At 42.7% G+C, this 18,710-nt stretch overlaps 1 pseudogene; it reads right to left on the reverse strand.

The window, feature by feature from the left end:
• Nucleotides 1–17,987: 17,987 nt before the first annotated feature.
• LOC128415130 (metallothionein-like) lies at nt 17,988–18,238 on the reverse strand (annotated as a pseudogene).
• Between the last annotated feature and the right edge of the window lie 472 nt (nt 18,239–18,710).

An 18,710-nucleotide genomic window follows, 5' to 3' on the forward strand; every position in this document is an offset into this window, starting at 1 on the left:
GAGACTTGGCATCAAAGAACTTCTTTGCTGGAAGAAGTTCAAGAAACACCCACTGATGGATTCTGCCAGCGACTGAAACAGCCACGAAGTGAAGGGCTGTCCAGACAGAAAGGGTTCAACCAGGTAACCTAGCCAGGAGTGGCGGCAACTTACGCACGAGCAACCCCTATAACCATTACACTTAGCAAGGATGTGAACTGCCTGGTAAACTTCATCTCCCAGAAATCTTTGTGCTCAAAGTTTCCAGAAATGGCCTTTCTGATATACTGAAAGCCTGAGGAACATTCTTCCTGCCACCTTTTTTGCACCCACAAATACATGCATTGTTGCTAATGCTGGAAGTCGGGAATGCATTCCATAGCTCAGGAGTGCAGCATGTGGTCTTCATGGTTCCAGGTTCAAGCCCTGGCATCTCCAGGTAGGGCTGGCAGGGTCCCACGTCTGAAATCCTGGAGAGCCACTGCCAGTCAGTTTAGATAATACAGAGTATAGATGAATGTTCTGACTCAGTGTTTGGTAGCTTCCTATGTTCCTGTGTCCTCCTACTTTACAGAAGACAGTCCTCTATCTGAAGGGCTTTGAGAGAACAGCCCTTTGTGGAAGTTCTCCATTTGAAGGACTATTCAGTCCAAGTCCAGTTTAAAGATAAAGAACCACAAGAAAGGAGAGCAGGAAGGGCTTTGTAATTGCCCATCAATTGTTAGCACCTGGGCAGCAAGCAAAGCCGGCACTCAGGACACCAGGCCACAGTCTTATCCACCATAGTGAGAGGTATTTCTATTTAAACATTTTGTTCTTGTTTCCCCAACGTGTAAGTTGCCTAGGTGAAAATCACTCGGTGAAGAGGCTTGTCTACCTCTATTTTAATATAATTTAAGATATTATGTGAGGAAAGAGGGGCTATCCCAATTGTAAAAACAGAAAACTTTATAAGGACCTAGGTACTAGTCCTGTTGCACTGCCAGTAATTTTGGCTAAATTATTAAGGCTGAATCTTTAATGAAATCACAAGCCTACTTGCTTCATAAATGTTGCATGGCATTTTGAGAGAGAGGGATCTTACAAAATTTCCAAAATGGAATTTAGTGCTCAAATAATGTTAGAAATCTTTGGCATGAGAAATCTGGTGTCAGCACAGGAGATTGGGTTGGGTGACATTTAAGTAGGCTTTTTCCCCAGCCACATAATCGTAATGAATTTCCCGATACAGCGTTGTGCCATACAAACCCAGGGAATTCATCACACTAGAAGTTCATGGCAAAATTAATTCACAAATCAAACTTGGGCAGTACTTTCTTTGACAAATATGCATATTTGAATTCGCATCAGGCAAACTGATGAGACCTGTTGAATTTGAAATTGGCTGTGAACATTAGTTCAGCATCAATCAATGATAGACGTTCTCTGCACAAACTCCATTGTATGAGGCACAAAAATGTTATTCCTGCCACCAGTGCCTATGTCCTGGTACTGTTGCTTCCTATTGCACAAGGTCATTCAATAGTGAGAAAATGGCTGCCCTTTACCCTGACAATGGGATCATTTCTTTCACCCTCTGGACCTTGGGATCCTCATCCTGGCTGTACCAGCCCTTCTCTTCCCTATTGGCTGGCTGTGAATTTGGTTGTGCCTACACATGAAGCATAATGATCCTCTCCCCACCAAACCTTTGGGGTATTACCTGAGCGCCAATGTGCCTATCTTGTCACTGTTCTCATCCCAGGAGAATTGCTGTGGTGTTAGGTGTGTCCCATGGAGGACCTTACGGTCTTCAAAGAAAAACATCTTGGAGATCCCAGGCCACAGGGAGGTTAGGCTGGCCTCAACCAGAGCCAGGGCTTTTTCGGCTGTGGCCCTGATCTGGTGGAACGCTAGAAGACTAGGGCCCTGCAGGACTTGACATCTTTCCGCAGGGCCTGCAAGACAGAGCTGTTCCACCAGGCCTTTGGCCAAGGAACAGTCTGACACCCTCTTTTGATAATTCTCACAGAACTCTAGCCCAATGGTTGCCATTAATTTGATTTTGAATTGATTTGAGAATGAATGGATTTTAGAATGTTGTGCTACTTTTATTGTTGTTAGCTGCTCTGAGCCCAGCTTTGGCTGGGGAGGGCAGGATATAAATAAAATATGATGATGATGATGATGATGATGAACAAGTCCCATATATGTATAACATAGAAAACAGAGACTTTGTACCAACACATATAACTGAAGCCCAACACTAATTCCACCAAGAGACACCTGGGACTCAGCTATACAGTTGCAAATAAAACATTTTAAGTGTGTTTTAAGTGCGATATACAATGTGGCACTAGCTGGCGATGCTGAGCCTTATGGAAAATTCAATGTATTTTTAAAAACGCTTTTAAAAAAGCATTTTCAGAATGGTTTTTATATGTGTGTAGATTCCATCCTAGTTTTGAACTGGATTTGTTTGGTTAGAGCTTTGCCAAATCAGTCATGAGCACAACCTCTGGGCCGAATAGGTTCTGATGACGTCACTCCTTGGTCCACTTTTGAATACCTGTTTAGCTTAGCTTATCAACACTTCTACCCTGCCACGCTCTAACTACCTCCTTCCTATTACTCTTGCCTATCTCTGCTTACTTTGATTCCTATGTATTCTGGCCACTGTGATTTATTGCTGCTGCTGTAGTCCATTTAGATGCTTTTATTTATTATTTTTCTAAACTGGTCTTTGACCGTAAAAATAAATTACTATTACTTATTTAATATTTGTTACTTTGATATGTATGGACTTGGGTATTATTAATGTACTGTTGTATTTGATTGTTGATAGGGGCTTTGCAGGTGCCATTGAGTCTGAAATGTTATTTAATATTCTATTAAATAACTCTCGGGATCTGCACTGATTCTCACACTCCTAGAGGGAAGGAGCTGCAGCTCAGTGGTACAATGTTTTGCATATGGATGATCCCAGGTTCAATCCCCAGCATCTCCAGGTAGGCCTGGGAAAAGAACTTCCTGTCTAAAATCCTGGAGAACCACTGCCACTCAATGTGGACAATACAATGTAGACACTGGCTGGCCCAATGGTTTGACCTGGTGTAAGGCAGATTCCTATGCACCTGTTCCATGTCTGGACCATCCCTATTTGTCCTGCCTCAACCTGTGTCCCTGCTGTTTGTTTTCTACTCATTCCAGACCCTCAGTAGTGATATACTTCAGAGATCATGATTCTCTGGAGACCTCATCTTACCTTGAAGCGCTGTGCCTTGGCTCCCACCACAACAGAGGCTCTTACTTGAGAATAAGGGGGAAAATTTTTTTTGAGGCAGAGGAAAGGTATAGGCTCAGCAAGAGGGAGTGATACTGTCACAGCAGGCTAAGAAGCAGGAAAAGTGAGACTAGGTGGGCTAGAAGCAGAGGTCCAAGTTTGAGGAGTCCAAGATCAGGGCAAGAAACTCTGAACAGCAGGGAAGCAACAGAGTTGTCCCAGAGGAGTGACACCTGCCAACTTTTCAAAGGTGAGGCAAGGTGATCTCACTCGTGGGACTCCTGTGCCTTGCAATACTGTTGAGCATGCAGGCATGCACTATGTTGGAGAGGATGGGTCTGTTCCCTGTGATAGGAGTGCCACCAAGTCCTGGGTGATGAAGTTGTGCCCTCCCCTTCCCAGGGGTGGATTCTGGGCACTGGGCCAAGAAAGCACCATCTCCAAGCCCGGTAAGTGAGGCACTGGGCTTTGGGAAGGAGGTGTGAGGCTCTGGCAGGGTCCTAGAGTCCTTCCACCTCCTTCCCAAATCCTAGTAAGTGTTTTCCCAGCTCGGGAAGGGGGGGGCTCTAGGACTCTGTCAGGGTCTCGTGCCTCCTTTCCAAAGCCTGGCAGCTTGTGTAGCAGGATTTGGGAAGGCAGCAAGAGCGCTGGGGCTGGGAGCAAAATTTGACCTCACACAGGGCACCTCACACCATAGTACCTACGTCTGCCACTGCCCTTCTGGCTCCAGTTCCTCCACCCCCAACAGTTAGTTGACACCCTCCCCTCATTCCACTGAAGCTCTCCTCTTCTCAGGACGGAAGTGAGGAAGCAGAACTCCTGCTTCTGCCTCCGGAGAAGCTGCATCCTAGGAGAGAGAAGTACCCATTTTATCCAGCCTCTGTTCCTTGCCCCCCTCCCCATTGCATCCTTCTCTTCTCCCTCCTCATCCATCTCTGCCTGCCTTGGGACTCATGGCACACTGCTCAAAATAAACTGCCTGATAACATCCACAGAGAATACAGATTTCTGGTTGGATTGGGATGGGGACACAGAGCCCAAGATGAATCTCCCCGCCCCCCTCCACCAGCCAAGGCATCAATCACCACAGTCACTCAGTCATAAAAATGTCTAGCCTCTATGCTTTGGCAGTCTAAACAAACCCTAATGGAATTTGTTACTCTACACTATATAAGCAGAGCAATTGCTAATTGCTTTCCCCACACGTTCATTAAACATTTAACCAGCATTTCCACATACAAATGGCATATAACAAGGTAGCTTTTGCAAGATCATTTTGTATATAGTTTCCGAAGACGCTAATTGATGTTTAATGGTTTTGTAATTGATCTCTGTCATATCGTACCAAGGGGGGGGGGAGAATGTTAGAACATATTATAGCAAAATGAGAATTGGTACACTTTAATGTAATATTAACAACATAACCAAGATACACATTTACCACAGTGACATAAAACTGAGATAACTTAGAGAGGAAATAGATTGGCAGTCTGGAAAAAAAATATCTAGAACTTTTTTCATTTATTTGTTGAATTGCCGGTAACATTATAGAATGACAATTATAACCAATGGCTGTGAGAGGTACCCACAAAATTAAACTTCTCAGTGTGGACCATGTGTTCTACTTTAAGTTTCATTCTGATATGAAGCAGTGATACGTTTGATAAGTAAATAATATCCTTGCTGTACTGTCAAGGTGATACAAAAGGGCTCTCTGTGGCGGTAGATGGTCCACTCACACTTGGAAGTCATTTCTTGATTCTGTAGTCAACAATTGATGTATGTGGTGTGAATGTCAACTGGCTATATGGTTTTGCAACACTAGAGGGAGAAAAGTTTCAGTGCTTCTTGACCTTGGATTGTGAGGTACTACCATCTAGATTTGAAGCAGTCAAGTCCTGGGTGAGCTAGCTTTTATGTTATTAGTGGTAGCACCCGCTATCAACGCATTATGAGGATTTCTTTGGAAGCTTTCAGGAAGGCAGAGCAGGTTAAGACCTGGAATTAGGGAATGGTCCCTAATATTAATAGAGGCACATGAATGGCAGTCTACTTATTAGGAGTGATGTGTCACGAGATATGTGTTTGGGCCTAGCATCCAAAGAAACCAAAATTATCAATTTTCCCCTCACAAGCTCAACCCCAACCAAGCAGGAGGGAGTCCCCTCAAACAGATAAACATGCCACAAATGACGCTGGACTACAATTCCCATCATCCGTGGCCTCTGTCCATGCAGACTGGGGTTGATAGAAATGGTAGTGCAATAACATCTCAATGGCGCCACGTTGCTACTTTTGTGCCACATTGTCTATTACTAGATACCCATTCCCTCTGTGCTCATGGCTAAAAAGGGCCAACATTAGAAAGGAATATTTGTTGTTTAGTCGTTTAGTCGTTTCCGACTCTTCGTGACCCCATGGACCAGAGCACGCCAGGCACCTCTGTCCTCCACTACCTCCCGCAGTTTGGTCAAACTCATGCTGGTAACCTCGAAAACACTATCCAACCATCTCGTCCTCTGTCGCCCCCTTCTCCTTGTGCCCTCCATCTTTCCCAGCATCAGTGTCTTCTCCAGGGATTCTTCTCTTCTCATGAGGTGGCCAAAGTACTGGAGCCTCAGCTTCACGATCTGTCCTTCCAGTGAGCACTCAGGGCTGATTTCATTAAGAATGGATGCGTTTGATCTTCTTGCAGTCCATGGGACTCTCAAGAGTCTTCTCCAGCACCATAATTCAAAAGCATCAATTCTTCGGCGATCAGCCTTCTTTATGGTCCAGCTCTCACTTCCATACATCACTACTGGGAAAACCATGGCTTTAACTATACGGACCTTTGTTGGCAAGGTGACGTCTCTACTTCTCAAGATGCTGTCTAGGCCTGTCATTGCCCTTCTCCCAAGAAGCAGGCGTCTTTTAATTTTGTGGCTGCTGTCACCATCTGCAGTGATCATGGAGCCCAAGAAAGTAAAATCTCTCACTGCCTCCATTTCTTCCCCTTCTATTTGCCAGGAGGTGATGGGACCAGTGGCCATGATCTTCGGTTTTTTGATGTTGAGCCTCAGACCATTTTTTGCGCTCTCCTCTTTCACCCTCATTAAAAGGTTCTTTAATTCCTCCTCACTTTCTGCCATCAAGGTTGTGTCATCTGCATATCTGAGGTTGTTGATATTTCTTCCGGCAATCTTAATTCCAGCTTGGGATTCATCCAGCCCAGCCTTTCGCATGATGTATTCTGCATATAAATTAAATAAGCAGGGAGATAAAATACAGCCTTGTCGTACTCCTTTCCCAATTTTGAACCAATCAGTTGTTCCATATCCAGTTCTAACTGTAGCTTCTTGTCCCACATAGAGATTTCTCAGGAGACAGATGAGGTGATCAGGCGCTCCCATTTCTTTAAGAACTTGCCATAGTTTGCTGTGGTCGACACAGTCAAAGGCTTTTGCATAGTCAATGAAGCAGAAGTAGATGTCTTTCTGGAACTCTCTAGCTAGGAAGGTCTTATGCCTGTCTGGTCAGTATAATGACTAGAAACATCAGTAACCAACCTGGCTAGGAGGAAGAAGCAAGGAAGTCTGAAAGAAGAAGGGCATCACACTTTAGCACAATCTTCCTACTCACTTGATTGTGGCCTTTTGTGGCATTTTTACCTAAAGTATGTCTAGTCTAGCATATTCAGAGACCATTGGAGAGGCTCAGAGGGAAAACTCCACAGGAATCTGTTTGGCCCTATGTCTGCTAAATAGCTTTGAGGATTCCTATTGGAGCCCCCATCCAGTTAGAAGGGAAACATGGACCACAGCAACTTTAACAGGGACTACAATTGCCTAGTGATTGATTGTGAAAACATCTATTCCCTCAGCCACCCTACAAAAAGACTTTCTCTGATCTGCAAAGCCTTCAACTTGCTTATTTAAAGATCCCACATTTGTACTAACAAATCCCAGCTAAAGAGTCATATAGGTATAAATACTTCTATTTCATATGCTATTTGGCCAAAACTTAATTATGCGTATGTGTGGTGGGTGACACCTGTACACCAAACTCCACCTGTGTAAAAATCCATGCTGTTTTATTCTGTTTTGAAGCCTTAACAAGAACTTCAGCATCCTTTCCTCTTTCCATTTTTAGTTGTTATCAATGTTCTTTTCAGAGTCCTGTCATCTAAACTACCAGCATTCTTTATTTATCCTCATCAAGCCATCTTCTGGGCCATTTAATGACTAGACTCCCAATATCGAACTGTTCTCTCATTATGTCATCTTCCTCCCTGTGTAAATTATTACTTGGCAATGGCTCTTTTCTCACTCTCTGGCATTTGGTTTCTGAACTAAACTCTCAGAACAAGTCTGGGTCTTTAAGATCAGAAGTCAGATAGAATGTCAAGACAATAAGTCTGCTGAGGATCTGCAATTTTATTGTTTTTCCTCTATTGATTATTTTAAAGGATGCAATCAAACTGAAGACAAATGTGCCTGGGGAAAAAAAGCTGCCTTGAAATTTCATACCTTTCTAAAAAGGTTATTTGAATAGCATGGAAATTGCTTATAGGAAGGACTTTGAACTATGCCACATTGAGGATGGATTCAAAGATTTTGAATCATGGCTTTTTTTCATACTGGAACACTTTTGCATTACTGGGTCTTTGCTAAACACAATCATCCATAAGTGGAATTAAAAGAGTGGTTCCACACCATACTTAATATTGCACCATGTTATCCGGCATACTCATTCCCATGACCTAAATCTTTCTGAATAACAGTGCTATCCATATCCTCTCTTACACTGGGTTATGGAGGGTTTGGGTTGAACCAGCTGAGCCAGCCTCCTACTGCCCACCCAAAGTGCAAGTGGATGGTCTACCAGTTGTATCCACTCAACTAGAACAAAGGGCATTCCAAAGACAGGGAGGAGGAAGGGCTGAGCGAGCTCAGGATCCATTGGATCCTAAGCCAGTCTAGAAACCATTGCTGACCGGCATTGTGCCCAATGCCTCATTGTGCCTCTTTCCCTCTCACTGCCCCGCTATGGCTATTGTGAGCAGCCCGACTATCTCAGGAAGACTTTGGTTTTTCAATTTCCATTGGTGCCCTGTGGAGGCCAAAATTCAGTGCTCCCTACCTCTCACCTTCTGTGGTTGTTGTTGTTGTTGTTGTTGTTGTTGTTGTCATTGTCGTTGTTGTTGTTGTAAAGCCAGAAAGTTTTTGTTCTGTTTCACTCATGGCACTAAGGAGCCAGGTTTTCAAGCTGCCTTAAAGCCCTGCTTGTGGGATTCCTGGAGGCATGTTGTTAGCCACCGTAAGAAACAGGATAATGGACCTTTGCTCTGATACTGCAGAGATCTCCTTATATTCTCATGCAAGTGTGTGGCTCCTCCACTACTGTCATGATTGCTGCCCAGCAGACAGGTTCTCTTGAGTTGAGGCAGGCACTAAGTGTGTATGTTGCTCAGTGTCCTATTTGTGCCACTAGTCACATAACCAAATTTAAATAATTTGCTATTGGCCCTGCTCTTGCTGGGGTGAATATTGCTTTGTCCCCTGGTTCCACCTAGGTGCCCAAATGTTTGAACTCAGAAGCTGGCAGTGTTGCTCTTGGCACAATAGCTTGTGCTTGGGTAGAAGTTGCAGGACCTCTCTTGTGTGTGTTCCTACCAGGATTTGCTCTTTGGAGGCAAACAATAAGATAATTTACAGACAGATTTCCATTTGTTTTGACAAGATGACTGGAATGATGGGCACTGTGTTGTGCAGGCACAACTGAGCAACAGAAAATAAGGGGTGTTCTTAGGCAGAATGTGATGCAGTCTGGGAAAATTGCTTATTTCACTGCAGCAAAGGCCAAGATACCATATTTTTTCACTCTATAAGACGCACCAGACCACAAGACACACCTAGTTTTGGGAGGAGGAAAACAAGAAAAAAAATATTCTGAATCTCAGAAGCCAGAACAGCAAGAGGGTTCGCTGTGCAGTGAAAGCAGCAATCCCTCTTGCTGTTCTGGCTTCTGTGATAGCTGTGTAGCCTGCATTCACTCCATAAGACACACACACATTTCCCCTTACTTTTTAGGAAGGAAAAAGTGAGTCTTATAGAGCAAAAAATACGGTAATTTGTTTTCTGTATATGCAGTTCTTCCCACAACTTGTGGTGCTCCCAAAACTCACGATTACCTGCTTTGGGGAAATGAATTTGCTCACCATGTAATTAATACTTGGAAGTAATACAGACTGAAGATTATTTGCTTAAAATTCTTCCACAGCTTGGAATGAAAAATGACCTTCCTAATGTTAATTTGCACCATGGCTATGTGCATACCATGCATTTAAAGCACTTGACTTACCCCAAGGAATCCTGGGGACTGTAGCTCCTTAAGGATGCTAGGCATTCTAGCTCACTGAAGGGTCAAGCACAGTTCCCAGGTTTTTGTGAGGGAGGCATATGATTTAAATATACAGTGTGTATGCAGCTGATACTAATTTGGTTTAAAACCTCACTCATCTGAGGGCCAAGTCCTAGACACCAGTCATGATGACTGGTTGCCATCATACAATAACCCTCACTTGTGAGTCTCCTCACATGTAAACAAATACATGAAGGGTGTGGGGGGGGGTTCTTCCAGGTTCCTGTCTCCTCACATCTAGTGTGTCACGTTTTATCTTTTGCAGCCCTCGTGAGTTTGAGAGGAGAGGAAACTTCTCTACTTGCAGAACCTCTCGTTGCAGTTTTGAACTTAGTTTGTGCCATGCAAAGAGACTGAATTGCTAAATATTCATACTCACCCACCCGCACCCCAAGAGAGAAACTGACTGGCCTGTCACCCAGAAATGATATCACAAAGTACAGGCATTTCTACTCTGTGGGAAACTGATTGACTACCACCTCGAAAGACAGAGAGGAGGACAGACTGCAGAAGGGAGGAAAGCTGAGAGGGAAGAAATGTCACAAAGTCAAAAAGACTGAGGGCACTTCTAGACTGTCATTGTTTTCAGGTGGGATTCATTGCATCCCAGCAAATTCAGACTACACAATTAAAGCTCTTGCAAAACAAGCCTTCTTCAGAAAAAGATAAGTCCTTTTTGCAATATGTAAAGTGACCAGAATATGCATTGGAATATGTTGCTTTAACTCAACAATGTATAACGACCCCACAAATCAGGATTAATATGCATTAAATAGCTGAAATTGTCTAAGCTCTATGCCAGGCTTCCTCAACCTCAACCCTCCAGATGTTTTTGGCCTACAACTCCCATGATCCCTAGCTAGCAGGACCAGTGGTCAGGGATGATGGGAATTGTAGTCTCAAAACATTTGGAGGGCCAAGGTTGAGGAAGCCTGCTCTATGCAAATAAGTCGGGCTGAAAGTAACCACAGAGAGTGAGTAGGGAGAGAAAAGTAGACGGTCACTTAGGGCTTATCCATACTTACCTTTTGACCCACTCTTTCCAAGCACAGGTCCATGCTTTAAAGCTCTGTGTCTGAGTGCCTCCCTTCCTCCCCCCCCCCCCGAGCTCTTCCAGCAAAAACCCATTCTTTAAAGCTGAATTGGAGCAAATGGCTATTTGGGTTTTCCATGGATTACCATTTGCTCCGATTCAGCTTTAAAGAGTGAATTTTCACAGAGAAGGATACAGAGCAAAAAAAGGGGGGGGGAGTCAGACACAGAGCTTCAAAGCACGGACCTTGCCTGGAAAGGGCAGAGGAAAGATAAGTGTGGATAAGCCCTTACTTGGTCTATTGAGAACATTAGGTCTCATTTTCAAGTAGGCATGCATAGGATTGGGTACAAATCAGGAAAAAGAAGGAAGGTCTGTATTTTTTCTCTTTACCCTTTTAGCAAGTTACTGGTTCAAATTAATCAGCTCTTCTCTGTGAATTCCTAATTTCTAAGGGTCCTTAAAAGATTGTTCTGGCATTTCCCAGTGTTAATTGGGTTCTGTTTCAATTGCAACAAAATAAATATTTGGCCCTCCAGTATGGAAAAAGAAAACACCTGAGATCCTTGTGTGAACAAATTTTCATCCTTCAAAGTCCTTGTCTAAACAGACACAAAGGATCAATAGGAATACCAGACTAGGCAGAATAACAGAAGGATCTTGTTTCTTCCAGTATTTCCAGGTATGCTTGTCAATGCCTTTCATAATGATGGTTTTATGGCATTTGCGTAGCAACTGATAATGAATGCCCCTACATCCAGAATAATAGTTAGATCAGGGAAGATTTTACTCTACTTAAAAGTTGGTTTCATTTTTCTTAAGATAGAACTGGTTAGATTCTGTTCGAAAAGTTATTACCTTATCTGCTCTGAGTCACTATAGGGAAGGCTTTAAAAAATCCAAATAAATTCATGTAACATTCTGCTAAGACACCACTGGCAATGAACCTGACATTTTCCTTTGTAGGGACAATCATGTAGTTGCTGCATAATAACCATGTCACTTTTCCCCTTTTCTTTTGCAGCACATTTTTTCAAGGTAAAAAGGCATACGGAGCTAGTAGACAATTTCCAGTAAAGGAAAGATTTGTTAGTCTTAATTCAAGCAATTTCATTCTATTGTTGTCTTAGATTTTACAATGTAGATTATTATCTTTCTTTCTCTTTCTTGCATGCTGCTGTCATTTTATTGATTCAGGTCTGTTGAAGCCAATAAGTTTCATCCCATCACCAATAGTTTAGAGTACCTAGCACCTCTTTTTTCAAGTCAATATATTTTACTACTTATTAAAACTCCCATGGCTTTTCTTGAAATTCCTTAGTTGTTGCACCAGGAAGAACTTTGCTTTGAATTTCACTTTTGTTTACATTTCAGTGGCAACTCAAGTTGACTTAATGGCTAACTCGCTTCTCTTTAGGGAATTAATTGTTTACAGCCTCACTTGCCCTATTAGTGAAGTGAATGTCATGCATACAAACATGTTATACATACCTGCCAAGTGCCCCAGAAAAAACCCCAACATCCTGCTTTGTTTTGCGAGATTGTGGTGGCCATTTTAGGTGCCACACTCTCACCCCCAAAAAATGCTTGAGGGGGCAAGAGTGAGGCATGGGTCACGTGACTCACCCAGGTGTACACCCCAGAAGTTGCACGTCTTGTTTTTTGGGTGTGAAAAAAGTTGAAATGTATGATTGTATACCAAAATTTGGGATGTGGGTGGCGCTGTGGCCTAAACCACTGAGCCTAGGGCTTGCCGATTGGAAGGTTGGCGGTTCGAATCCCCGTGATGGGGTGAGCTCCCATTGCTCGGCCCCTGCTCCTGTCAACCTAGCAGTTCGAAAGCACATCAAAGTGCAAGTAGATGAATAGGTACTGCTCTGGCGGGAAGGTAAATGGCGTTTCTATGCACTGCTCTGGTTTTGCAGAAGCGGCTTAGTCATGCTGGCCACATGACCTGGAAAAACTGTCTGTGGACAAACGTCGGCTCCCTCAGCCAGTAAAGCGAGATGAGCACCGCAACCCCAGAGTCATTCGCGACTGGACTTAACTGTCAGGGGTCCTTTACCTTTACCTTTTAAATTAGCTAATACCAATCAGGGTTTGGAGCACAGACTCTCCTTTATAGGATCCTTTAAATATTTTGTGTGTGATTTAAGGTATTGCAAGGAGAGTTTGGTCATGAAGAATGTGCATCTGAGGGTGTTTGTTCTCTGAGCCCAGTTCCTCCCAAAGAAAACCCACCCAAGTCCTTTCCTATGGCTTTCTTTTTCTTTTTGCAGATCCCATATTAAAAAAGAAAAAGAATAAAAAAGGAGGGTCTTTAAGTTTCTTCATGTCTGCCATTTGCTCTTCAGCAATGTTCCATAGTAAAATTGTGTCTTGCTGCTGCAGCACTGTAGTTCTCATTCGACAGCCTTGTAGTCCCAAAAGGTGTACTGTTGCATTTTCCAGAATCATTCAGAAAGCTCTTTTGTAAAAGTTGGTCCAAGAGTGATGCAAAACCAAAGAGCCATCATTAATGCTATCGGTGTACCATTCCTGTTTTTATAGGGTTCAGTAAATGTGATCCCTGCTCAGTTATTAATGAGCTGTCTCACTGAACTGAAGAAAGAGTAGAATAAAACAACAGGACCAGTTTTGCTGCTGAAAACCAGTTGTCTATAGAGTCTGGGCTGAACCTACTTCACATATTGTGCTGTCTACACTGTACAGTGGAACCTTGGGTTACATACCATCCTCCTTACGCACGCTTCAGGTTACAAGCTCCACTAACTGGGAAGTAGGTGCTCCTGGTAGCGAACTTTGCCCCAGGATGTGAGCAGAAGTCGTGCGCTGGCGGTGCGGCAGCAGTAGGAGGCCCCATTAGCAAAAGCACGTCTCAGGTTAAGAACGGTTTCGGGTTAAGAACGGAACTCCAGAATGAATTAAGTTCATAACTGGAGGTACCACTGTATATGCATTTCCATGTAGGGAAAACAACAATCCAGGGCACTGGTTAAATGCCCCTATTACAAGCAAACTGCAATTGATAGGACACATTGAGTGGACATGCTTCACTTGTTTCATGGTGCTGCTGGTGCTACTTTGATGTCTTCTTGCACCTCTGCAGCACCATGTATCTATAGGCCCAGGTTGCAGTTTATTTTTAAATCTAGTGTGAATTCATCTGAGAGCTTGAGTTAGAAGACACACAAGTCAAAACATCTCATGATAATTGTTTCCAGAAGCCGCATCAGCAGCTTGATTGACGTATTTCTCATCAATAAGTTGGGCATGTTTACTTCTGTGTACCAAGCATTTTTGCATAAATGGAAAAGGCACCTTCTCGCAGATGATGGAAAAGTATTTTGGAAATGAGTGAGGTCAGGAATTACAGAAATCATCCAGCCATTACTACCTAAGACCAACCCTCTTCTGAATTTTGGTTTGGCACCAGCCTCTTCTCCCTTTCTTCCTTTTTTTCAAGTTTACCAAGTTGTGATGGGGGAAGAAGGGGAAGACAAAAGCTGAGAAGACTTTTTAAATTATTCAACTCTGCAATGAAAGCTTCTGAGCATGTTTAGAATCTGTGCTGCTGATGTGATCTCAGGGAATACCAATTTTCAGCTCATTATTCATTGACCAAAGACTTCTTCATATGTTACACTGAACACATGTACAAACTGTCTGTACTCATGTACACGTTTGTGTGAAAGCATGTTCACTATTCAGCTCAGATGCTGAGATCTAGCTCCAAGGGCCTTCTGGCAGTTCCCTCACTGCAAGAAGTGAGGTTATAGGGAACAAGGCAGAGGGCCTTCTTGGTAGTGACACCCACCTTGTGGAACACCCTCCCTTCAAATGTCAAGGAAATAATAAGTAACTATACAACCTGAAGGCTGCGCTGTATCAGAAAGTTTTTAATATTCAATGTTTTGCTATGTTTGTATATATGTTGGAAGCTGCCCAGAGTGGTTGGATTAACCCATTCAGATGCGGTACAAATAATAAAATTATGTTGGGGATGATGACACTTGTTGAATTGTTCACCTGAGCTATTGAGCACACAGGTACAGTGGTACCTCGGGTTACATACACTTCAAGTTACATATGCTTCAGATTACAGACTCCGCTAACCCAGAAATAGTGCTTCAGGTTAAGAACTTTGCTTCAGGATGAGAACAGAAATCGTGCTCCGGCGGTGCGGCGGCAGCAGGAGGCCCCATTAGCTAAAGTGGTACCTCAGGTTAAGAACAGTTTCAGGTTAAGAACGGACCTCCGGAACGAATTAAGTACTTAACCCGAGGTACCACTGTACATGCACTACATACCCACTGATTATTAGATTTGAATAACTATTGGTGTATACAGCTCAACATGGGCACACAGATTTTATGCTAATTGATTTTAACATGGAAGTAGCCATATAAGTGATGTTAGAAGAATTTGCTAAAGTCAGGAGAGGCAAGCTAACCCAAGGATGATGGGCAATGGGCAGCTCTTCTGTAGTAATTAATAGGATTGTGAAAGCTGCATAAGATGTTTCATAGCGCAGTACTCTGCATATCTACTCAGAAGCACCATTGATTTTACTGAGGCTTTCTCCCAAATAAGTGGCTAGAGAATTGTAGCCTCCGTCATCTTTTTTTTATTTTTCATACCAGGTAAATTAATGAACCTATCTACCAGAGGTTCTTGTAATCCTTTTGCCAGCCTCTCAGAAAAGAAATGTCAAGCACTGCAGCAACTTGATTTTCTGTTCTAACAATTAGAGTATATCACAGGCCATACAACAAGATCAATACCTGTCTGGTAAACTGTTAATAAGTGACAGCAAAAGACTGAACATCTATAAAGAAATAACTTCTTTAAATGTCATTTTTGAAGAAACAGAGCCACCATATTTATTTTTTTTACTTATAATTTACTCAATGTATAATTAAGCCATGCATATCTCATCTATCTTGAATCAGATATTGCAAAACATTGGCTGCCAGTTTGTTTTCAAGCTCAGTTAAAGGTACTCAGTGTTTAAACCTTTTGGCCTCCCAAATTGGAAATACCATTTCCTCCCCCAAAGTCCATGTCACAGGTTAATATTGTCAGAGTGAGGATCTTTTGGAAGTTCTCCACCCTATATGGAGGTGGCATCCCAGGAGAGGGCGTTCTCTGTAGAAGCCCTTAAGCTGTGGAATTCCCTCTCCTCAAAGGTGTATCTGGAATCTTCATTTTGAAGTTTTCATCAGATGCTGAAGGCACACCTCTTTGCCCTGGCCTTTGACATGTGAGTTGTAAATTTTAAGACAACACAGATCAGAAATAACCTTGTATGTCCATCCCTACTCTCAAGAGGAAGGTGTATACCTAATGCTTTATGAATCATCTGCTGATGATGCAGCTTTTTTGCTTTTGCACATTTTAGAGGTATTACTGTTTGTGTCTATGCCTGTTGCTATTGTTTCAGAATGACTGTTTGCCGAGAGTGGTTTTTATTCCTGCTTATTATTTATGTTGCGTTTTACATTTTTGTTAAAAAGCAGGAAATAAATATTTTAAATAAACAAATAAGTATGCACAGGAAACCCATTGCCAACTGTGGCAGATGGAACTCTATGAGTACATGGGGCACTTACCCTTGCCATTGCACCATTTGCTACCATATAGCTAGATGGCAGCCCATGTGTTCATTCTTTCTGGATCTGGACATACCACATGCACAGACTGTCCACTTCTGTCTTTGCATCCAAATTTGTTGCATTCCCAATGGTCAGAAACATGCCCCATGCTTCTTCCACATTCATAGCAGCCAAACCTCTGATCTCAGGAAATGCAGATGCTCAGTGTCAGCTATGGCACTGGCCAAATGTGTTCATGACCAATGGCTAACATCACACTCATTTCTTCCAGCTGTTCTGTCATAGCGATTTATATAGGAAGGCAAACTCAGGAAATATTCCTGATTGCAAGGTGGGGGCCAGTGGGCAATGAGCATGTATTTTTGGTGTTGGAGACCTGCAGTTTGTCTTTCTCTGCCTTCTGGAGAAATGTGTATACCTCATTTATTTGCCTTTTCAACTTCATTGGCTCTCTTGATTGGCTATTACTAGGCAATAGCCAAATGCTTTTTTTAAAAAAGAAGAAGAAAAAAATGAAAAGAACGGGCTGATCATAGCAATGGTAGCCAAGGTTTCCTCTGCATATTTTTACATTTTATTCCTCTTGTTTTACAGCCAGGTTTCGGATAGCTCTTGGACTGGTTCAATACACTCTACTAAATGTTCATTGTATCTGCCACCTTCTTATCCTATTTCAGTAGAAAGAAATCAATGGGAATTGATTTTGAAATGTCCAGCCTTATCAGGTATTGACTGAGAAGATAGGACTGCGTATGGATTTTAACAAAGCCTAGAATGCTGGAAATGACAACCTAGGACTAAACGGATGGTTGGACTCTCGCTTGTTTTACAAGTTTATCCCTCTCATTGCCCCTGGCTCTTGGATAGTGCCAATTCCCTCTTGATGGTTCTCCACTAAAGCCGGATTCTAGTGGAATATAACATGGGCTGGAGGAAAAAGCAGTTGCACTTGGAAATACAAACGGTGCCAGCAAATGCTATTTCAGCAATTATCCATGTTTAGCAATTATGCTAATGTTGATTCTCAAAAGGCTGTTATTTGCTCAGCATGTTCTTCTTACATTATCTCTGTACCTGTCTAACCCTGTATTTTCACATGCACTATTACAGGTTGTTTGTCAAGTTAAGTGATGTTTTCAGTAGGGAGTGTTGTCAAGGCACTGTTGGTTTTGCAGGATTCCTAGACCCACCCACCCTGCTTTGCAAATCCTACACAGTTTCTGCCATGAACAGAAAATTGCAGAAGCCTTAAAGGGGAGAGGAACAAATCTCACCGTGTTCACAAAAGCTCTTTTTGTTCCCTGAAAGGAGTAGTGAGGGCTTTGGTTTAGAATACAAAGTTGGCCAATTGGCTAGTGGGTTCTTCGATGCCATGTTTAACAGGAAGATGGCTATTCAGAACCATTCAAATACTGATTTAAGATACTCTGGAAGTTTGTAAACCAAACAGTATCAAATATTTTAAAGAAGTAAGGACAGGTAAATAAAATAAATGTCAGAATATAGAGGAACAGGGGTAGCCAACATGTTTTTACTGCAACGCCCACCATTCCTTTTTTTTCAAGTTTAGAATACTTTTATTTTTCTGAAAACAACATTTTTCTTCCTTTCAACTGCACAAAAGAGCAGTTACAAAATAGGAAAATTGTCTCTTTTCCATTATCATACATAATATTTACACCAAGAAAACTGCATTTTAGTGGCAGCAGCTGCATTTATCTGATAGCAGCTCTTTGCAGACACAACCCTTGGCACATTTGTTGAATCCAGCTGGGCAACAGGAGCAGCAGCTTTTTTTTTTTTTTTGCATGAAGTACATTTCCAATTTTTGCATTTGCAGGAGCCGGCACAGGAACAAGAGCCACCAGTGGTGCAGGCACAGTCCTGAGGATCCATCGCAGTTGCAGCAGTGATCACAGATCGGAGGATCAATCAAGGCAAGAGGAGATGTGTCAACTCCCACCATTCCTAGCCATTGGCCATACTGGCTGGAGCTCCAAAACATCTGGAGGTCACCATGTTGGCTTCCCCTGGACTAACCTCTCCATAGGCTAGAGTCACTTCACCTTGCAGATAGGCAAGAAATTGTTTTAGTAGTTCAAACAAATATATGTCATTGCTGTGACCACCTTTCTCCTTCCTTCCTTGCTTCTGTGATTTGGCTCAGGGGAAGAGAAGTACTCATAGGAATGGAAGGTATCCAATTCTAAATGCTTTTAGCAGAGCACATTGCATGTGTGTAGTGCACACTGGGAAGGGGGATCAGCTTGCTGGAGAGGAATGGGCAGATGGCAATTTGGAATCCTTCACGGAGGTTTGATTTGTTAATGCTAAATCAATTGGGAACAAGGCTTACGTTCTCCATGATTCCACCACTGAGCAGCAAGCATCTTGTCTGCATCCTTGAAGATAGCTTTGT

This window comes from Podarcis raffonei, chromosome 6 (genome assembly GCF_027172205.1).
Source record: "Podarcis raffonei isolate rPodRaf1 chromosome 6, rPodRaf1.pri, whole genome shotgun sequence".
NCBI lineage: Eukaryota > Metazoa > Chordata > Lepidosauria > Squamata > Lacertidae > Podarcis > Podarcis raffonei.